The sequence below is a fragment of the Carassius gibelio genome, chromosome B11, assembly GCF_023724105.1.
Source record: "Carassius gibelio isolate Cgi1373 ecotype wild population from Czech Republic chromosome B11, carGib1.2-hapl.c, whole genome shotgun sequence".
Classification (NCBI taxonomy): domain Eukaryota; kingdom Metazoa; phylum Chordata; class Actinopteri; order Cypriniformes; family Cyprinidae; genus Carassius; species Carassius gibelio.
The window spans coordinates 9,609,693-9,627,041 of NC_068406.1; the positions used below are offsets into that span (position 1 = coordinate 9,609,693).

Here is a 17,349-nt window from a genome sequence, read left to right on the forward strand (position 1 = left end):
GCAGGCAGGACATGGTTTAGGAGGTGGCCAGATGACTGGGAGGAGGATGACCAACCAAGCAGGGTGGTGATGATGGAGGGAAGATCCAGGAAGAAGACAGCAGGAGCCAGGGTGGACCAGGGCGAACTTGATTTCACCAAGTACAACATGTTCCATCCTTGTTGATCCTGGAACATGATTCCAATCAACCAATCAGAATAGAGATATAACTTTTCAGGAAATGTCAGTGCTTCTACACCCTTGTTAAGCAGCTATTATTTCTCTCTGATCTTAGGAATAAATTATGGGTAAGTTTAGGTTTATTGTTGGGGATTGGGTTAAGTCTGTATTTTTTGACAGTAATGTTGATCCAGGATCAACAAAATATGTTGATCCAGGAACATGTCTTACTTGGCAAAATCACGGCAACCAGCGGACCAGAGAGACGGGAGCAGGAGGAGCTAGGAGGGACCCAAGTCACAGCTATGATGGTGGCCCACAGTGGAGGAAACAGAGGTAGAAGCCATGAAGGAAGAAGGCTGATGACTACAGGGGGCCAACCGATGGCTGTGGAGCAGGTGGAGTCCAAGTTGGAGACAGGCAGGACAACGGGGAGGAGTCTGCGGGCCGTGGTGGAGTTGGAGGGAAGGAGGAGCCTGACAGAGCCAGAGGGATGGAGGGACAAGGTGTAGCCGGAGGAGTGGAGTTGAGGCGGTGGATGGTTGATGGCAGACCAAGACGAAGCCAGAGAGACAAGGGAGCCCGGTGGAGTTGGTGGACTGACGGGCCACAGTGGAAAGGAGGGAGCTAGGAGCCATGGTGGAGCTGCTGGGTCAAAGGGCTGAAGCGGATTCCAGGATTCAGAGGCTGGAGGCAGAGACAAGGAAACCTCCAGCCATGATGCCGATGGAGATGGGCAAACCATCTGTGATCCCAACGCACAGATGGTGGACTGAGGGTGAGCAGAGGGGCGATGGTGAGGACTGTTATAAAGAAGGTCATAAAGGGAGGCTGGGAGGGAGTACAGAATGTTCTGGGTGTTTAGGAACGTTGTGTGCTGCCCAAACGCACCACAAAGCCACTCCCAGCACCAGAAGTGCCAGCGTTATGGAAACAACCTCCATGGTCGTTTCAGGATTGGCAGACAGTTCATGGGAGGCAGAAAGTTCAGGGCAGACAGACAGTTAGACGTAGGCGAAGAGGGGGCATGTCTGCTATCATAATTACAGTCCACTGAGCTCGGCTCACCCTCAACCATGGTGCAGTGGAAGGAGCCTTCCACCACGCTCTCACTGTCCATGATGCTTTCCCCCTTGGCGAGTTCTGTAGCTGGCTCTTTTACCTGGACAGATGTGTTGGGCTCTAAATTCCAGGGAGATCCTCAGTACTATCACGGTCTTTGGCCATGGCTCGTTGGTCTGGCATCCGAGCCAGAGTGGTGAATATTGCGGCATTCTCCATTAGAACAAAAACAAAAAGAAAATGTGGGGAAAGGCACCACATACTTATTATCACTTTTGTGTTGGTCTTCTGTCATGCTACGGTGAGATAAACGCACAAAGAAGATGAGGATGAATGCAAATAGTCTTTAATTAATCCACAAGAGGGTAATCCCAAAACACACTTAGCACAAAGTATGGACATAGCAGACCGGACAAACAGTGAACTGGATACAACTTAAATAGGATGGCTGATGAGGGTAATTAATGGCACACACCTGAGCCAAAATGACAATAATCAGACATGAGGGAAAATTAGGTCACACAGAGCACATAAGGAAGAAAGCACAACTAAAGAGGTGTGACAGCTAATTAATTAAAAGACATCCATTTGATTTAGTATAAGTAATTTCCACTGTGATTTTAATTACAGAGTGCTATTAAAGATGTAGTAAAATAAAATAAAAGTAAAATAAAAAATTCTCTCATGATCCATGTTTGTCCACATAATTTATACTGGTGATAGAGTGCAAGCAGCATTTTATGAGTTTTTCTACATGGCCAAACGTGGTCATAGTTGAAGAAATACCTGGATCTTTCTGGGGATGTAAATCTCATAGCTGCTGAAATGACTTGAAAATCTTATACTGTTTTCCACCTTCCACACTTTTTTCCCCCAGCAGGCATCTGTTGAAAAACAGGAACTATATTTCACCCCCATGTCTGAATGAATCCTGCTCTTAAATGACGTTTCCTGTTATTATGTGTTTTTTATTCTTTCTGAGCTGTTGGTTTTGTGCTCCATCTCAGCGCAAGCTTCATTAATCAAGCAGTCCAGAGAGAAATGGCTCACCTGCTTGCTGAGGTGTTTATCTTTAGCTAATTTCCTGGCGGGATGCCTGTCATGCGAGGTTAAAAACCAGGAACAGGTGTAAACAAAACAGGGCCAGGGTCTCAGGACTGTATCTGTTCAGTATTTCTTTATATCAGCAGACCTGTCTGAAACTGGAAAAAAAAGTGCATAATACGTTTGTTGCAGCTCTGAACTGTGTGGGCTGCTTTTCCATAATTTAATTCTGAGTTAGAAGTTTCAAAGACAGTATTATCACTGTGAATTAAAGAAATGCCTTGATTAATAATTAAATAAAAAAATATAGGAATAAGAAATTAGGTTTTAATCATTTAATGCAGTTATCATTGAAGATGTATTGTGGCTATTACAGGATCAAACATATTTATGATTTTCTTACATCATTAAAACTTATTAGCTACTGCTTTTTATGCATAATTATTTTTTTATTTTTTTATTTAGAATGCTTCTTGTAGTACATTTTACTTTACTTGAATAAAAATAAAAAAAATCAACAAGTTCAAAATGACCTTAAACCAGGTTAAAGAACAGGGTCAAAGTTCCCCCCAACTTAAATTTCTTAATGCAAAATATACATTTTATATTTTTCCTTTTAAATGTTAGGGAATATCTATATAATCCAGACATGTTTTCTTGAGATTCGCCTAAATTAAAAAAAAAAAAAAAAAAAACCTTGAAGCTCATGGGCTGATCAGTAGTTTGAAACATCTGTCACATTCAGTTCAGTGACGACGAGACTTTTCATTAAAATTACTTGCCAATTATTTCTAAAACTGTCAAATAGTCAAACATCTTGTCCACAATAGCAAGTGCAATGCAAACAGGGGGGAGGGAAACATAATTATACTTTATTCTGAGATGAAAATAAACGTTCGCAATTAACATGCAGCGCAGACATCACCCAAATGGGAGAAAGACAATGCATGGTGAGATCCTAGTTAGGCATCTGCGAGAGCGACTGCGGCTTCCAGGAGCTATCGGCAGAAAAACCCCTGCAGCTCGGGCCCAGAACGGCTCACGGCAGCTGGAGCCAAACCCCACAGCTGACAGCTGGTTTGGGCTGAGCCTGGTCTACGTGACCCAGCTAGTTCCAGCTCCGTTGACAAGGATGCACAGAGACAGACACGCTCAGACAATATGGCATTCACACAGTGATCACAGAAGAGTGCACAGTGCAATCGCCGGGACTGAGCTGAGAATGTGACATTTTTGTTAGAGGCACACAAGGATATTATATTTACATATCAATATGAACAATGGTCATTGTTTGATTGCAGGATTTTCATTGTATCGTATTGTATGGGAGGCGTCACAGTGAGTTGCAGTCATATCCGTATACCAGCGCTCCCTCCGGACCTCAGGAACAACCACCTTGACAGTCTGTCTGAACACTTCTGTTTGTGTCTGTCTGAGCTGACTGATGCATCAAAATAACTGCAACTACACATTCATTAGCACTAGTTATTTTTTTCTAAATTAAGGTTTTGTTGGTAAGTCCCTCCTGGTAGATGTTGGAACTACCATTAGGATCTAGAGATAAAGATTATATATATATATATATATATATATATATATATATATATATATATATATATTAGCCTATCTTCTTCAAAATTAAATTTGATTAATGTGTTACTTGCTGTTTCTTTGAAATTGTTTCTGTTTGAAAATGATTTCCTACAGCAATTTACCTACACCTATTACCGTCCTGCAAGCCTTTTAAAGGGATAGTTCACCCAAAAATAAAAATTACCCCATGATTTGCTCACCCTCAAGCCATCCTAGCTGTTTATGACTTTCTACTTTCAGACGAATACAACCAGAGTTATATTAAAAAATGCCTATTCTCACTGGAGCTTATGCTGCACTTCCCCTCGTGAACATGCATGCAACATAATATTCATTTTTGGGTGAACTATCCCTTTAAGTCTAATTAAATAATTTCCTTAACCAATCACAATAATGCATCTAACTGGCTCTGACCGTCTTGCTAAGTCAATTCAGCCTTTCCACCTTTTTCTTTTCCTTTATGACTAATTAATCATTCTGAGTGATGTGCATTGATCGCTAATCTTCGTGAGTGCTAGTTGCAAATCAGTAAAATAACTGTAACTGACTGGCAGGTATATTTTCTAAATTTAACAAACAAAAAAAGATCAAGAAATAATTATTCCATAAGGGAAATACATTATCAGACCCGAATCATTCAACTCCACTGAATATCACATGCTATGAATAATAATTCATAGTAATAAGGTGTGGAACGACGACGGATGTAGTTTTGTTATTTGCCCTCAATTATCTAGTTATTCCGCAACACCACAGGTGTTTTGAATATATTATATCATAATTCATCTGACAAAGTGTAGCTTTAACAAACAACCCGCTGTGTCTGAAAATGACGAGGTCTTCATACCAGATGGTTGCACTGCAAGGCACTTTACACTGAAAAAGGACAATTCTGTCCGACACAGAGTAAGAATAATATGTATATATATCTTGACCAAAGAAACATAAACTTGAGAAAACTTGTGTTTAAATTATCTTTAGTGAATCAGTCATTTACGATGTGGCTTAGTGGTTAAAGATCTTTAAAAGATTTGAATAAAAGCAAAAATGATTAATTAATACAATTTTAAGTAGTTTTTGACATGTACTAACGATTACAATAACAAATAATTATGCATAAATACAGGCAAGTAACACTCAGCCAATCCCTAATCATAACCCTAACTATACAGTAAGTACATGTATTTAATTAATATTACACAGTACGGAAATGTAAAATTACACTGTAACAATGACACCTTAAAATAAAGAGTAACCATAAACTCTTGTTACAATAATTGTAATATTTCAGATGGGCAACGATTAGACACGATTAGACACATACATACATATACGCAGTACACACACACGTAAATAAATGTAAATATTTTCTAAATATACATAATAAATGTACACAGTATACACATTATGTAAACAAAAACTTTTATTTTGGATGAAAATTTAAATTTTATTTTAATTGTGATTAATCACTGCCCAGCACTATTTGAGTTTTTTTTTAAGTTATTTTAGGGTTTCACAGTCATGTCGTCATATAAATAATTTAAACTAATAACACAATTCTCCATTTATGCAAATACAGACAATTATTCTGCAAAATTGAGATGCTATTATGATCATATTTATGATTAAGTGTGTTATTCTTGTTTAATAAACCACACCTGATCTCCGTGGCCTCAATGTGACCCCATCCTCTTAACATCTCAGTCTGTCTATTCTCCTAACTGCATCTTCGACTTCAGCGCTCCGAGCTTTGTTTTTCTTCCTGACCTGCCGTCTAGTCTTTGATCACAGCTCTGCCCTAAAGGCAGCCTGTCAACACTAAACTTATCCAAACCACTTTCTCTCACCTCCAAACACAACATAAGAACTGCCCCGCATCTCAACCAGTGTTTATTCTCCTCCGTCCATCACCACCTGCCACTCATCATCACTCAAACAGACTCCAAAAGTTGTGTGCCAAAGATGAAAGGAGAATCTGCAAAGGGGACACATCAACCTCAGCAAATGCAAGTAAATTTGAAGCACGTCTTCCTTCATCCGTAATTTCCACATCTTCGAATGGAGATTGACTTCAGCTGCCCTACAAACAGAGACAGACGGGCTGCACGGGTCATCAAGGGTCTGGTCTGACTCGCTCTAAGAGGGCGTCCCACTGAGATAATCACTGTTTCCATCACAGCCTCGGCTGGCTGTGGCCAACCCAGACCTCCTTCAGACCAGAGGATGGATTGTTTAACGGCACTCTGATTATGCACTGAATAAAGGAAAGGGAAATGGAGAGGAGTGCAGGGAGGGAGAATTTTCAGGGAGCCAGGTCAGTAATTATATGACAAAAAGGGATGAAATGCATAAGAGGAGAATGGAGAAAAATGTTGTTTGGTAGAGAAAAGCACTAAACTATCATAGAATCACTAGCACGTGGTCTTGATTGCCTTGCTGCTTTTGTAAAAGGGCAGAAAGGTCTTATGCCCCATTCACACGAAGCATCAACGTCAACGCCTCTCATTTACTTTGAATGGAGTGACGTCAAGCGTTGTGGAATGGAATTGTAGAATTGTGGTAGAATTAACTTTAGTAATTATGTGCCTTTGACCATTTTTTGTTTTTTATTTATATATACAACAGCATTTATTTTATTTCAGTTTAATTCGGGTACCTATTTGAAAATGTTCTTTTAATTTATTAATGTAATTAAATATTATATATATATATATATATATATATATATATATATATATATATATATATATATATATATATAGTATATACAAGTAATAGTGTTTATTTATTTTCTAATATTCACCTAATATTCAGTGGCAACTTTGTATATTAGAACAAACGTATTGTCTGCACACTGATATAACTGCTCCATAAGAAATATTCATTGCAATGTTTCAACCATCAGGTCTTCGTCAGGCACCAATTATGTGAACTGAGGTACAACTCCTTATAAGTAACAGTTAGTCATCCTAATTGACCTATCAGTAAGCCCTTCACTTCAGAGGCAGATGAGCCAATGGCAGTTGAGTATCAGTTGCATGGGAAGCGGAATCCGGACATCTGACTAACCACCGATTTCTAGTTGTGCCCTCTTTTGGAAGGCCAAACAAAGTATTTTCACTTTCACAATGAAACATAGCATCTCCACAACATGACAGCAGCAGCAACAATACTACAGCGAGAATCAACATTACTCCTTGTTTCTTTGCGTGAACAAATTAGGGTGGTGTTATGCAAATCTTCACACACAGTGATGTAGACATGTGTGGGCGTGTTTAAACGAGGTGTTTTAAGGATGAGTGGATGAGTCTTAAAGGTCACGTTCTTCATGATCCCATGTTTTAAACTTTAGTTAGTGTGTCATGTTGTTGTTAGAGTATAAATAATATCTGTAAAATTCTAAAGCTCAAAGTTCAATGCCAAGCGAGATATTTTATTTAACAGAATTTGCCTACATCGAACGACTCGTTTGGACTACATCCCTTTACTTCCTGCAGTATGACGTCACTAGAACAGTTTTTTGACTAACCTCTGCCCACATGAATACACAAAAAAGGGGGCGTGGTCTTGTTGCGCTCCGACGGAGAAGAATGAAGAGTTGCGTTTGTAGAGTGTGTTTGTCGCCATGTCGTCAAAACGCTGTTATTTTCGTCTCGGAGTCCAATCATCTTTGTTTGGCCTTCCCAGGGACGCTGTACTTAGAGATTAATGGTTACAATTTATGTTTAACTCGGTTCCCGAAAATCCAGATGTAAAACTATATGCAGCACATTTTGCTGAGGACAGCTTCCTCAATCTCAATCAGTTTAATGCCGGATTCGCACAAAGATTATTCCTGAAAGATGGAGCAGTTCCCTCTTTGTCTGGAGAAGGCGTTGTTTATGGACCACAAAAGGTAAGTGTATTTTATTATTTAAGTTGGTGCGTTTAACAGTTTCTGCAACTTATTACACAAAGGGCAATGCTGTTTAGCTTTGTTAACTAGATGGTAGGGCTGTTAAAAAAAATCGAATGCGATTTTCACGCGCATCTCATCAGTAAAGGCGTTCTGTGATTAGAAGTACATCTCCATCACATGCGTTCAGATCAGGATTGCCAGGTTTTCAAAACAAATCCTGCCCACTTGCTTCTCAAAAAAAAACTTTTCAGGGGCGTTTCCAGGAGGGCAGCATTCTCTAAGCTGGTGTCGAATCACAACTCAGGAACCGCTGGCCCAATCAGAACTCGTTAAGTATTTCTGAAGGAGGGACTTTATAGAACAAGGAAGTCATCAGCCCATTTTTATGACAGTGAAAACGGCGGTATACAGATAAGTGAATTGTGTGAAAAATACTGTGTTTTTTTTTACAGGCGAAACACGAACACGTTATATTGCACACTGTAAAACAATCAAAGCTTCTTCACACGGTGAAGAAGTAAAAAAAACAAACAACCACTGTCATGGTCTCGCGACCAAAGATAGCCTACAATACAGCATGATCAACGCACAGTGTGCTGGTACGATCCACGTAACTGACCAACCAATAAAAATGTGGCATCAACATGACATGGCAGTAAAACATAAAACTGCTCACCTCAAGCTCTTATCCCTTCCTCCTTCACCACTTCCACTTTTCTTAGCACACATAAAAACAACAACTGCTAAAGAGTGATTTTTCATGCTTTTTGTTGCATACAAGGCGATATATGTCATCCTCCTACAACCATGTCCTAGCCAAGTTTATTAGATCCATGTCACAGTGTGACATGCAATAATCTTATAGGATTGCTAAAAAAAAGCTTAGGTCAAATGGTCAAAGAATACCTTAGTATTAATGCTAATGTATTATTGTTGCAGTGCATCTTGCTGCTATTCGGAGTTGTAGAACAATAATGTTTGGCATATAAATGTCTATTGTAAGTGTCTATTATAAATTAATGTAATAATAGTGTAATAACTCTGCACTCAACACTGAAATTGCTGTTGCTGGCATTTTATAAAATAACTTGCTAATGTTAATAACTTAAATCAACAGCTTTAAACATAGCTCATCTAGATTTTAAAGGCAGCTTTATAAGTCTTTCTATGTGAGTGTATGTTTTAGAGTGTTTCGTGTGATTATGTTTGTGTACGTGGTACTGTACGTTATTATGACCACAAGGATAGTGATACCAGTGAATTTTGATCTTTTGGGGACATTTTTAAGGTCCCCTTGAAGAAACAAGCTTATAAAATCATTAAAAAAAAAAAATTTTATATATATATATATATATATATATATATATATATATATATATATATATATATATATATATATATATATTTTTTTTTTTTTTTTTTTTTATCTAAAAATGCAGAATGTTTCCTATGAGGGATAGATTTAGGTGTAGATGTATAGCGATTAAAAATTGTTTTGTAGAGTATAAAAAGCATTACGCCTATGGAATGTCCCCATAAAACATGTAAACACAACGTGTGTGTGTGTGTGTGTGTGTGTGTGTATCATTGTGTTGAAGAAAGATCTTGCATAGAGACACAAGCAGAGAATCCTGACCCTCACTCCATTAGAGGCGACTCTGCACTTTGTTAATGGAAGAATGAATGTTTGGACGATTAAACTTTATTGGCCACTTCAGATGTTACAGTGACAGAACTGTGTTAGTTGCTACAAGGTGGGAAAGGTCAGCAATTTTCTGATGCAGTCAACCCACACTAATCTGTTTTTGAGAAGTCAATTCCAGGGACACGAGCTTCACTGCGCTAAAGGAATATTATAAACATCAATGCATATCTTCGAGTCAGTCACCTTAATTTCAGAGGTCAGACTGTTTTTGCACGCCATAATATATATGCCAAAATAGTCCAACTAGACTGTTTTATTTCTCTTCTAAACATTTTAAAAGGCAATGATTTACGATGCAAATTGCAATGTACAGTACGTTTTCAAAATGTGTTATTTTCTTAAGTTTATTTTAAAATGTTAGACAGGTTACTTGCACCATTGTATGATGACCGTTTTTACACTTTGCCTTTACCTAAAGGTTTTTAAATTGATTTTCATTACATAATACATTCATATAAAATTATATGCATGTAAAATATATAAAAATAAGATTGAATTCAACTAAAATTCATTCAAACATACTAATGTTCTAGAACTTCTAGAACAAGCAAATATTGTATTTCTCTTGTAAGATAAACCTAACATGTATTAAAGACAGAGAAAGAGTTGTGCCATTCTTCTTTTAGTTTTCTTAAAAAAAAAAAAAAATCCTTCTCTATGCTCTCAGATGTCAAGGAAAAACCTTGAACCAACTCTGCTAACTGTTAAAGACTGTCAGTCCGCTTCGCCCTTCTACATACAATAGAGATTTTCACATGGCTTTTCACTTCAAACACTTGACCTCTGACTCGGACTCAAACCAAGCAGGGAGCTTGAGCTTCTTTTATGATGACATTGAGAGAGCTACACAGCAAAAAACCTCTAGGGTCCAAACCATAAGCATGGCTTTGAAATTATGTTTTTATGAGCATGTTCTTTTATCGACCAACACCTGGGAAAAGCCATTTGTTGAATGCAAAGCTCTGTGACCCCCATTTAAACTTAATTTCATTTATTTAATGAATTTTTAAAACGTTGAGTATGTGATTGAAAATATACATATGCAAGCCTGAACATACAGCTTGCATATACAGGTTTGTGACTCATTTATTCAGTATTATATGAATATACATGTATGTGTGTGTGTTTGATTCAGAACGCAGCAGAATTAGTGTTCAGTGAGTGCAAGAGAGCCCATGTCAGTCCTTTGTTTATCTCTATACTGGCTACTGTCTGCGACTCACATCAAGTTCAAGACATTGATGCTTGCATACAGAACAGCCACAGGCTCAACAGCCCCATATGCCACCACTTGACGCCTCTTAGCATCATCACAGAAAGGGACATAAAACACCTTCCAGAAAATTCTCATTCACGGTTCCTTACTGGAGGAGTGATCATCCCAACCTTATCCAGAACACCAAATCGAGAACATTTTTCAATATTCAGCAGAAAACTCATCTCTTCAGTCAGCACTTCCTGCATCCTTCTGTAAAAAAATAAAATAAATAAATGAATAAACTATTTGCTTTCACTGTTCTTTTTTCTCTCACTGCTCAGAGTTTAAAAATGTTTACTTGGGTAAAACACACCACTGTCTCTTAATATTGAGCCATCCAATCACAGTGGGAGAGGGCCAGGACAAATACCTCACCGACCAACCGTCCACTACATCCTATTTGAACTACGACCAAACAACAACACAGGAGAAGTTAACTTGATAACTAAATTTAACTAAATAACTAAAGTTAACTAAATTGGAATTCCAAGAATACCATGAATATTGAAATGAAAAATAATGCTTGCAACATTTTATTTTGGTTTTGTTACATGCATGTGTTTGTGAGATTTTGCAGCGTGTTTCGTTATATGCATGTGTTGTGAGGATTTGCAGCACATTTCGTTATATGCATGTGTTGTGAGGATCTGCAGCGTTTTTCGTTATATGCATGTGTTGTGATGATTTGCAGCGTGTTTCGTTATATGCATGTGTTGTGAGGATTTGCAGCGTGTTTCGTTATATGCATGTGTTGTGAGGATCTGCAGCGTTTTTCGTTATATGCATGTGTTGTGATGATTTGCAGCGTTTTTCGTTATATGCATGTGTTGTGATGATTTGCAGCGTGTTTCGTTATATGCATGTGTTGTGAGGATTTGCAGCACATTTCGTTATATGCATGTGTTGTGAGGATTTGCAGCGTGTTTCGTTATATGCATGTGTTGTGAGGATTTGCAGCACATTTCGTTATATGCATGTGTTGTGAGGATTTGCAGCGTGTTTCGTTATATGCATGTGTTGTGAGGATTTGCAGCACATTTCGTTATATGCATGTGTTGTGAGGATTTGCAGCGCGTTTCGTTATATGCATGTGTTGTGATGATTTGCAGCACATTTCGTTATATGCATGTGTTGTGAGGATCTGCAGCGTTTTTCGTTATATGCATGTGTTGTGATGATTTGCAGCGTGTTTCGTTATATGCATGTGTTGTGAGGATTTGCAGCACATTTCATTATATGCATGTGTTGTGAGGATTTGCAGCACATTTCGTTATATGCATGTGTTGTGAGGATTTGCAGCGTTTTTCGTTATATGCATGTGTTGTGATGATTTGCAGCGTTTTTCGTTATATGCATGTGTTGTGATGATTTGCAGCGTGTTTCGTTATATGCATGTGTTGTGAGGATTTGCAGCACATTTCGTTATATGCATGTGTTGTGAGGATTTGCAGCACATTTCGTTATATGCATGTGTTGTGAGGATTTGCAGCACATTTCGTTATATGCATGTGTTGTGAGGATTTGCAGCACATTTCGTTATATGCATGTGTTGTGATGATTTGCAGCGTGTTTCGTTATATGCATGTGTTGTGAGGATTTGCAGCGTTTTTCGTTATATGCATGTGTTGTGATGATTTGCAGCGCATTTCGTTATATGCATGTGTTGTGATGATTTGCAGCGCATTTCGTTATATGCATGTGTTGTGAGGATTTGCAGCGTTTTTCGTTATATGCATGTGTTGTGAGGATTTGCAGCGCATTTCGTTATATGCATGTGTTGTGAGGATTTGCAGCACATTTCGTTATATGCATGTGTTGTGAGGATTTGCAGCGTTTTTCGTTATATGCATGTGTTGTGATTATTTGCAGCGTGTTTCGTTATATGCATGTATTGTGAGGATTTGCAACACTTGTGTTGTCAAACTGATGAAGATGTTTTTTTTTTTTTTTTTATTTGCTGGTGTTTTTTCTATTTGCATGTGTTTTCTTAAATTGCAGTGTGTTGAGTTCTCTCGGCCACCGTAAGCTTCAGCTATTTGTCATACCCGTGTTCACCAGAGAGTGGCATTCCAGCATATGACGTGAATGCACTTTATCAGACCTCTATAAACTATTGAATATCAACAGCTATTCACTAGCATTTTTAAACTTAGAAGAGCCAAGAATTTTCTATAGATATATATATATATATAAAAAAGTGTATTCATCTGAAAGAAGAAAGTCATGTACACCTAGAATGATTTGACGGTGAGTAAACAATAGGGTAATTCTGGGGGAAACTGTCCCTTTAATGGATTCATGATTTAGCTGCACTCTTCTAATCAATGTCTAAAATGTTGCATTACTCACAATATTACTATAGTCTCTTTCAGTTGAATTGATTGTATTCCATATTTGTTAGTCACTTTGTAAGCCAATCTTTAAGTCTTCTAAATGGATAAATGTTAGAAGGGTGGAGGTAAGATTAGGCACTCAAATATATTGAATTCCTATGTTTACAAATGCATGAATTTAATGGTATTTCAACTCCAGTCACTGTTTCCATTTCTGACTTGAATGTGGCATTAGATTGTGTATTATTCAGTTAGGCTTGTACACTCATCGCCACTAATTGAGGAATTGTGGCCAGCAGGTGTTTTGAGTATCTGAAAGCATCGGCTTTATTTTGAGGAGTGAATGAATGTATAATCTGTGGTTAGGATGCATAACGACAATTAGAAAACAATAAGAGACAGGATAAGGGAATCTAGAGGAGGATGTAGCTTTTCTAACAAGTACTAATCAACTTTAAGTCATCTTTGGAGTCTGTTTAAGGATCTGTAAACGGAGGCAACTTGCAATAAAAGGACAATTATGAGACAAAATTAACACACGCACTTGTTAATTTGCCATATTCATATCCATAAATAAATGTGACCCATTCGTGAAATCATTTTAGAGAGGGCGTCAGTGTTCGAACTATACCATGTCCTTTGGGGGAGCCCACTTCTTTTTTTTTGGGGGGGGGGGGGGGGGGGGGGGTCGTGCACATGCGCATGCCTCAAATAAGGACTTACAACAGCTACAAGTGTATGCACTATTATACATTATCGACACGAGTGCCTCAAAAAAGGACATATAATGACTTACAAAGATACATAACAGCTACAATATGCACTATTATACTTTATCGACACAAATTGATAGGTCAGGAAGACAGCCTTGAATGATGTTGCGGTCTCCTCCGTTAATTTAGAATTCACCTCAGTTACTTTATTTGCCAGAATCGCCTTTTGCTTAGTCAATGCCACTTCAATGGCCATCTTGTGTGCAATGCTGTCCCTGTATTTATATATAATTTTCTGAGCTGGTTCTGAGCATTAATCATTAATCCACTCCTCAGACAAGTGCGTGCCAGGTACCTTTTCAGACAGAAGAAGGTTTTTTGCGTCCTTACAAGTTGCAACGAGTGGAAAAAAATTTGGCCCCTTTAAGAGCTGCGCGCTCCCTGTAAAACGGTATGCACTCTGTATGATAATGTATACACGCGCGACTCGAATCCCCCATGTATGCGGGTAATCTCTGTTTGGAAATCATTTTGTTTTAATCTTGTTTGTTTTGTTTTGGTTACGCTGTGGACGGTGGAACATGGGACAGACAATTGCCCGAGTTCGATTGGAGAAATAAAACGAGTCGTTGTTAAATGTCAATCGCCTCCGTGAGTTTTGTCTGGCCTAATTACTTTGTGAGCTATCCATATTTTTCCCCCTCCTGACACAACGCGTTACAAAGTGATGCACCCCAAGCTTCATCCTTAACACACAGCCATGTATATTGGCTCTTCCAGTCTCTCCACTGCTGGCTGTTCCAGTTTAACGCGAGAGAGGACTCGAAGCAAGAAAGCAAGAGGGGTTAGGATCCCAGAGATTACTTTTCTTCAGCTTCATGCGTTTTCACAGTGGGCTTGGCTTGAGGTTTACCAGTGCTTGCAGCAGGTGAATCAGTCGTGCGTTATCACTACACAATTTCTTAATAATACCAAAATTAATTGAACTACCTTGTTATCTTTTTGCCCTAGCTATGATGCTATAACTGCGTAATGGAAGGACTTTGCGCACGATAAATGGCCTCCAACGTTTATTTTTTTCTACGAACCTATGACATACTAACATGTGGAATTTGCAGCGCAGCACCCCCACACCTTGATGCTGTGACGTCTTTAATCTTTATTGAAGTTAATTAGGTTTTAATCGCCGTCATGCATGAATGAATAATATTTTTGCCATCATAATCACATTACAAAACTGAAATTGCAATTAAAAATATTCACATTGTCAGTATTTTTTGAGACCCCCCAAAATTTCAGATTTCTCGTTTTCAGGGGAGCCCATGTCTTATTAAGGGGAGCCGAGCTCCCCCTAGCTCCCCCGTAGTTCGCACTATGGAGGGCGTCGCTTCAGTTTTGATTACCTTATTCATAATGTCCTGCTTGAATGATCTCAGTCTTCATTAGGCAGGGAGACAGCAGCTTACTTAACGATAATGATGGCACACAAAAGTGCAGCTCAATCAGGAGTTTGCTCCTGTCAGAGGAGGAGGCGTCGTAACTTCCACAGCTGAAGGGGTTTAACCAGCTGCCTCAGGTGTAACAGCAATGGGATCTTCACCTCCTGCCCTCCCAGCAGAATACATCAACTTTGGGAGACAATCAGCCGTTCATACAGCCGCCTCTCATTACATAGCCCAGTGCGTACGGTTAAAACGAGGCACGTGTCAAATGCAAATGCACCGAACTTGAGTGCCAGGAAGTTTTGCAAGATCTTGGGACAGCTGGCTTATGGATACAGAATTATGGCATCTTGTGGTCCTCTAGAAATTGGGAGAAAAATATAAACAAAAACAATAACAGGGTCATTCTACGGAAATGTCCATTTTTCTGTCCCTAGCCTTTACAGAAATATTACACTTGAAAAACACTTTAGGTTTACAATTTTTTTATATTTTAAAATGAAACAATATGTTATTTGAACAATTACACTTTCTTGAGCCATCAATGTGGCAATATTTGATTTTTATTAATTAATTAGAATTCCAAGCACCACAGAAGTGCTCGTCCCCACAGTCATGTACAGAGGGAAAATGCTTTATTTTGAGGTCAAAAACAGTGTTTTCTTCCATTTAAAATACAACCATGTGTCCATAACTATCAAATATATGATATAAATTACATTAAAAAACAAAATGCTAAATAAATATAATAAATTATATAAAGAAAGTAGTGGTCCCCTGGAGTTGTGTCACTGGTGTTACCGTTTAACAAAAAAGCTCTTATTTTGAAATAACAATCACGCTGATGACATCGCTCGACTTCCTTCTTCCAATTTTCTGGAGATCTATGAAGAGAAGCCATTGGCAAGTCCACTGTCTCTTTTCAATTATCAGAAATCTTCTCATTTATCTCATGATTTCATATGAAGCTTTTAGTTGAAGTCACTGGTATGACCTCTTTTATTGTTTGGGCATTGTAAAAAACTAGAATACAAATGGATTAAACTACTTAATTTAGTGAGTACACCATGATTGACAACATGTGGTTTGATACCTTGCAGCAGCCATTTTGTAAAATGCCGTTTTCATGAAAATTGTCACTGGTGTTACTGTCACTGGTGTCACCTTCCTTATGGGTAACACCAGTGACTCCCTTTTATAGATAAACTTTGTTCAAAGCTATTCATTTAGTTATTTTGCATAAAATAGCACTAAAATTATGATTCTAACTTTTCTTTGTCATTGTTAATCCTCCTTTGGTCATGTATTTCTAAATTGAGGGTATGGCTAAACTGAGCGCAGCTGAGAAACAGCGACTATACAGAAAGCGTAGGGATGATGATCCTGAACACAGAGCAGAGTATTTGCAGAAAAGGTAACAGAGCTATGTCCGTGACATTGACACACAAAAAAGAAAGAGAGTAAGTGATTTGAGTGAAAGGGAGAAGAGATATGAGCGAAAGGCATGGAGGGCCCGTCAGCAAAACCCAAATCCCCCCCCCCCCCCCCCCATCATCACCAGATAGATCACCCAGCATTTCAAGGTACAAACTGAACTGTTACAAATACAGAAATAAATGGTAAAAGAGATATAAAAGTGCATAGCATTCAGTACCTCCACATACACACTCACACTCACTCACAAACACTCTCTCTCTCTCTTTCTCTCTCTCTCTCTCTCTCACACACACACACACACACTCTCACACACACACTCATACTCACTCTCTCTCTCTCACACACACACACACACACACACACACTCTCTCTCTCTCTCTCTCTCTCTCTCTCTCTCTCTCTCTCTGTCTCTCTCACACACACAAACACACACACGTTTGTTTTTTTGAAAAGTATGTTCATCCCATAGGTGTAATGGTTTTTATTCTGTAGAAACTGTATATTCTATGGCCCTTCACCAACCCTACACCTAACCCTAACCCTCACAGGAAACTTTGTGCATTTTTACTTTCTCAAAAAAACTCATTCTGTATGATTTATATGCATTTTGAAAAAAAGGGACAAGGGTTATGTCATCATACGTCACCCTCTCCTTGTAATACCTGTGTCATACCCATGTCATTATACAGAGTTGTGTCCTGATAT

General features: G+C 38.5%; 1 long non-coding RNA gene across 1 annotated transcript; it reads right to left on the minus strand.

Moving 5' to 3' along the window:
- Positions 1 to 1,571: 1,571 nt before the first annotated feature.
- Positions 1,572 to 15,394, minus strand: LOC127968494 (uncharacterized). Its single transcript, XR_008155989.1, has 3 exons — positions 15,169 to 15,394; positions 2,272 to 2,417; positions 1,572 to 2,105 (listed from the first exon to the last, which is right to left on the minus strand). It is a non-coding gene; the product is annotated as an uncharacterized LOC127968494 (long non-coding RNA).
- Between the last annotated feature and the right edge of the window lie 1,955 nt (positions 15,395 to 17,349).